Source organism: Salvia miltiorrhiza, chromosome 7 (genome assembly GCF_028751815.1).
Source record: "Salvia miltiorrhiza cultivar Shanhuang (shh) chromosome 7, IMPLAD_Smil_shh, whole genome shotgun sequence".
Lineage (NCBI taxonomy): Eukaryota > Viridiplantae > Streptophyta > Magnoliopsida > Lamiales > Lamiaceae > Salvia > Salvia miltiorrhiza.
This window is the reverse complement of record NC_080393.1, coordinates 46,377,884-46,384,416: the sequence shown is the minus strand read 5'-3', so window position 1 is coordinate 46,384,416 and position 6,533 is coordinate 46,377,884. Positions and strand designations below refer to the sequence as shown.

Here is a 6,533-nt window from a genome sequence, read left to right as displayed (position 1 = left end):
ATTCTGACGAAGTTCCTAGAGGACACACAGAAGAACCTTAGAATCATTTTGATGAAAACACTGAGAAGTTTTTTAACCTCTTAAAGCATGCTGAGTGTGAGCTATTTCCTGGATGTAAAACCTTTACTACCTTATCATTTATAGTCCGATTGTTGCATGTGAAGTCTCTTTGTCGATGGAGAAACAATTCCTTCACAATGCTGATGGAAGTCTTGAAGGAGGCGTTTCAGCTCAATGATATATTCCCAAAATCTTATAGAGAAGCTTGGAACATAATCAAAGAGTTGGGACTTGAGTATAAAAAGATTCATGCATGCCCTAATGATTGCATGTTGTTTTGGAAAGATACAGAGAAGGACGAGGTTTGTAAACATTGCCAGACGTCTAGGTACAAGCCATTTGAGGTACAAGGTGAGAGTTCAACTAAAAAGGAAAATAGAATTCCAGCAAAAATTGTTCAATATTTTCCTTTAAAACCTAGGCTCCAGAGGTTGTTTATGTCTTCAAAAACATCTAATTTAATGAGATGGCATGCCAAAGAATGCATTAGGGATGGAAAACTTAGGCATCCAACAGACTCTCAAGCATGGAGATCATTTGATGAAAAGTTCCCTGACTTTGCTGCTAACTATCGTAATGTTCGACTAGGACTAGCTGCTGATGGTTTTAATCCATTCAAGTCAATGAGTATTGCTCATAGTACTTGGCCTATTATTCTCATACCTTACAATTTACCCCCTGGTAGATGTATGAAACAAACATCTATAATTTTATCCACACTCATTGATGGTCCTCGAGGTCCGGGGAATGATATTGATGTTTATTTGCAACCTCTGATTGATGAGCTTCAAGAGTTATGGAATCCCGGGGTTCCTACTTATGATGCAACTGAAAATGTATGTTCCAACTACGTGCGGCACTGTTTTGGACTATAAATGATTTTCCCGCTTATGCTATTATTTCAGGTTGGAGTACCAAAGGTGCGTATGCATGCCCTTGTTGTAATAAGAATTGCCAATCCCAATGGCTAAAAAATGGGAAGAAACATTGCTATATGGGGCATCGTCGGTTTCTTCCAAGCGGGCATAAGTATCGTACAGACAGGATACATTTTGATGGGTCCATTGAGAAATCTGATAAACCTAAAAGATTATGTGGTTCTAAGATATTAGAGCAATTGGATGGTATGGTGAATAAGTTTGGAAAGCGTAAACCCAAAAAAATCGGTGAAAAAAGAAAAAGGAAGGAAAAATCTCATGCAGATACTAGATGTAGATATAATTGGAAGAAGTTAAGTATATTTTTCCAATTACCATATTGGAAAGAAAATTTAGTTCCCCATAATCTTGACATTATGCATATAGAAAAAAACGTTCTGGAAAATATCTTATGGACTTTGCTTGGTGTTGCTGCTAAAACAAAAGACAATCTTAAATCTAGATTGGATCTTCAAGTATTAGGCATACGAAAGTCCCTACATCCTCAAAGCACAGACAATAAGTTTTATCTTCAGCCAGCTTATTTCATATTGGGTAAAAAGGAGAAGGATGTATTCTTACAAGTGTTAAAGAACGTAAAGGTACCTGATGGTTATGCATCAAACATCTCAAAGTGTGTGAATTTAGCTGAACGAAATATATTTGGTCTTAAAAGTCACGATTGTCACATTCTAATGCAACAATTGCTACCAGTTGCTTTAAGAAGATGTGTTCCTAAGCATGTCTGCAAAGCAATTATATGATGTTATATGATGTTTTCAAGCAATTATATTCAAAGGTGCACACTATAGCTGATTTTGAAGCTCTAGATGATCGAGTTGCCCTAGTGCTGTGCGAGATGGAAAAAATTTTCCTCCTTTATTTTTTGATGTTATGGAGCATTTACCTATTCACTTGCCGGAAGAAGCTAAACTTGCTGGACCTGTTCAATTTCGTTCTATGTACTCTATTGAGAGGTAATATTTAATATTTGTTTTATTTTAAATTCACAATATATGGTTAGCATGATGATTTAACAATACTTGTTTTGAAGGAATATTAAATTGAATTAACGTTCCGTTTGCCCGATGATCGTTTCTTGGATTATTATTAATCTATCATACAACGATTAATCCTAACATGCTCCTATGAATTAACAGCTGCACACAGGTGTTAGAGTTTACTTACTTGTGAATTGGATGCACAGATGATTGATGATCGTATCGAACAACTCCAGTTCTGATCTTCTGGACTGTATCCCGCTCTAGTCTCACCGTTGGATGGACAACGAACTGTGAGAAAACCCAAGCCAGAGAGACACCCACGATTTCCTGCGCCTCCCTCAGTTCTCAAACCCTAGATAATTATCGGTGTGTATTTCCTGAGAGCTGACAGCTGTATTTAATAATACAGAGAAAGAGAGGAGGCGCCAGTTTAGGGTAGGGGACGATTTTCTGGCTCTTCTGGGCTGGGAGACTTTGGGCCAGTCCAGTGTCGCAGCCCGACGTCTAGCCAGTGATAGCGTAGACCGAGTATCAATACGACTAAATAAAATAATGAAGTAAAGAAGGAAAAACTAGATCAAACAACAAGCGGAAGCTCACAACAACACAAGCAAAAGTGAATAACAATTACATCATCTCAAAGACACAAATATTATCGGCTTCATAAGTTCAAAAGTACAAGGATTCTCGACAAAGTTTACAAAGCGGACATAGTTAAAAATTCACAAAGGTTCACAATTTACAGAGTCTCGCAGCAAAACGTGAACAGACTATATGTATGAAGACATATAGCCGAGAGTATACTTCTTGACTAAGTCCAAAATATAAACATCGACATCAAAAAGCTACCGTATGTAATATAAATACGGTAAAAGGAACAATGTCATCCAAAATAAGTCCCCGCCAGCACCAGACCGATCTTCCTCCTCCTCGCTTATCCTGCACATTTAGAAATACATGCAGGGCTGAGTACAAAGTACTCAGTGTACATATGCCGAAAAACAAAAGAAAGCTTGCTATTAGAGCTATAAATTGAACTTGCCACATTAAGCAACGCACAAGGGTTTTAGTTAGAGAAGAACCTGTGCATGCAATTTCGCAAATCATAACATCATAATAAAGTAACTGCGCAGTTTAAACATTCATTAAGTATGTACCACATCCACTAGTCATCATTAAAGGTACTGAGAAGTAGGCCTCCCTCTCAAGTACCGTGACCGGCCGACCCGATAGACGGCTCACAGTCACCTCTGTGCACAAAATCCCGCTTGTGGCAGGACCGAATTCGTCTCAACAGTAGAGGGTAACACACAAGTCATTATTAACAAAACTCGGCAAGTCAATTAGTTTCAAGCATAACATTAACTCAATTCATAATCATAAATATCATATCATTTAAGAAAGCTCGTATAATAGGTATATCAAAATAATGCCCACCTGACAAACTTAGCTTACTCTCGTAGTACTTGGACGATCTTACCTCCGTCCTCTGTTCGTATCTTCAGATGTCACAATGTCGGAGTGGTTCATGAGATAAGATAAACCTCAGTTAGAAACTCATTTACTAAAATCCAATCTCGTCTCAAACTTTAACTTATCACTCATCTTCTATTTACCCAAATAAATCTCAATCCCTAGGTATACTTAACTCCTAAGGATTCACAAGTCCTACTCTCGACTTAACACTCAACTCGAATTAAACCCATAGCAATCAAGCACATAAACAAGCATAATCACATAAACATATAAATTCACACATAGACATGTCACAAACAAACATCATTCTGCACTGACTCGATTTAAAGACTTCACCAGATTCGGTACAGAGCTCCACTGGAGTCATGACCTATACCATTTAAAACCTCTTTGAGTCTAGTTTCATTCAAAAAAAAGTAGGATGAAAAACTCCAAGTAGTTTAGGAGATATGACTGTTTTCCTACATTCTACCATATTCGGCAGTTTTGAGCAATTGAAAACTTTGATTTTTGAAAAATAGTAAACGTTGCCGAAAAGGCTTGAAATTTGGTGGGTACTTAGATAAGACACTCATGTCTTAAAAATAAAAATTTAGGCTCCAAAAGGTTAGGGAAGGACACTGGAAGAGGTGACTCTATTGGATACTCACCGAACATTTCGGCAGCAGGTAACAGTTTTAGTTTTCTATTTTATAAAAATAATAAACAAAGTCCAATTGACGTGAAATTTTACCGGTATGCTCCTGACTCTTATTTAATCTTACCATAAAATTTTCAAGGTCTTTGGGTAACAAGAACCCAACGAAACAGTAGGTATAAAAGGTCATAAAATGACTCCAAACTTGAACATACAAGCAATTATACCTAGACTTTGGATTTCTTCGATGCAAAATTCTCAAAAATTCAAATTAAGCTCACATAATACACAATAACATAAATACATAATCATATAACTCAAGAAAATTCAAACATCGACTTCCCCTTTTTCTCCCTGCATTCGGCCAACACATAGGTCATTAGGGGTTGGTCCGTTTCGTCTCATATTGCATATATAAGCTCAAATAATCATCAAAAAGCCACATATAGACATGCTTGGCTCATAACTCATCTTATATACAAGATCTCATGTATGCACGCAAACTAAACTCGGAAAAATTTCACAAATCAACATCATTAACCAATTTAATCATGCTTTCTCCTTGCTAGTAGTCTAACTATCATATAAACATCATCAATTCAAGTATTTATCTCATTAATCAAAAGTTCCCAATTATTAGTAAACTAAACTCAACCAATTTTAGGCATTCTTGACAATTAACCAAATTGATCCCTAATTATCATTTCTATAATGTTTAATAACAATTAAACTTAGCCAATTTAATCAATTAACACATAGATCACAAAGTCCCAATTTTTAACAAACTAAACTTTTTGAAAATTTGTAAACATGCATAAATCATTAATCCAACCTTAGATCTATCAAATTGACACACTTAATAGCATAAATAAACAATCAATTAATAAATTAAACCATAGAATCAATTTTACCCAAATTACATCAAACTAACTCATATCAAAAATTACTAATCAATTTCAACCATCAATCCAATCCATCAAATCTCATATAAACACTCTCAATAGCATATATCATCCATCAATTCATCAATCAAGCCTCAAATACAAAACTTCCCAAATTTACACAAACTAAACTATTTCAAATCTCATATCTCTTTTTAATTCAATTATCTACACATGTAAATAGACTAATTAGGAACCCAATAGTATTTAAATAACATCAATTTAAGAAAAGGAAAAGAAAAATTTTTGAAGGGTAAAAGACCCAAATTTTCGAAAATCACAAAGAAGGGATATGGGTGTTTTCTTGCTTGATCTATCCATATATACACATATACAACACAAATAAGTCTAGATCTAAGAGGATTTAGCACTTACTCAAGGATTTGAACAAAAATAAAAATCTCCTCTTTTGACTCAAATCTTGAAACTCCTTCAAATATGCTCTTGATTCAAGGCTATAGATGTTTAGGACTTGATTTGATGGAGTTTCTTGGTATAGAAATGATCTTGGAAGCTTGGGAATTGGTTAACAATGGTGGTAGTGAGAGAAAAAGTGAGAGGGGGAGAGAGTGTAGAGAGGGGCGAAAATGATGGGAAAGGAGAGAGAAAAGAGTTTTGTTTAAATTCTTCAACTTGTTGCCCAAGTTTCATAATGGATAGGGCTTATCCAAACTAAGCTTCTTCAACACACTAGCAAGTGGCTTCCCCACTAGCCCACTTGTCTATTAGCTTAGGTTAATGGTAATTAAAGAATGTAAATGGTGAAATTGTGTAGTAAAAGTGTAGTAGGAGATAGGTTAGGAAAATTACTCACTAATTACACTCATTAATAAATTATCAAGGAATGGTGTGATCAAAATAATTAAACATAATTAGAATACACATAATTCACATCACATCTAGCTCATTAAAATAAATTCCAAGAAATTCCAATAGGAGAAATTTATAATATAAAAGTGAGATCACAATTCACCATTTAAAAAAAAAAATATCTCTATGTTACAACATCCAAGAAAATTATAAATCAAACAATCTCAAATATATCATCACGTAGGTCACATAAAAAAGAATCAATTATTCTCACTCAAACATGACCTCTCAATCAGTCAAAATCTAATAACAATTTAATTGTCTCATGAATTCGACTCGTCTCTATAATAAGTCTCACTCACTCACCTCGGCTCTATATCTAGCCAGGTATCCTCTTAACTTAACATTGTAAATCGTCTCAATAATAATTAAGCTTTCTTTATCGGAAGCATAAACTACATCATCTCCTCAATTTAATCAGCATTTCTATCAAAAACTCATTCTATAAAAAAATATTCACCCACTAGTTCTATCATCAACTTCTAGAATACTCACATCTCAATCTTATAAAAAGAAATTACATCCCTAATAAGCTAATGCTAGAGTCTCGACACTCTTAAAAGCGAATCCTCAAAATAAAAAGTACGGAAAACTTCGGGGTGTTACATCCAGGGACCAAATACAAGGA

The 6,533-nt window shown here is 35.0% G+C and overlaps 1 long non-coding RNA gene across 1 annotated transcript; it reads right to left on the bottom strand.

Annotated features, from left to right (window-relative positions):
- Window positions 1–2,613: 2,613 nt before the first annotated feature.
- Window positions 2,614–5,640, bottom strand: LOC130992790 (uncharacterized). Its single transcript, XR_009091400.1, has 3 exons — window positions 5,411–5,640; window positions 3,419–3,480; window positions 2,614–2,920 (listed from the first exon to the last, which is right to left on the bottom strand). It is a non-coding gene; the product is annotated as an uncharacterized LOC130992790 (long non-coding RNA).
- Window positions 5,641–6,533: the final 893 nt, after the last annotated feature.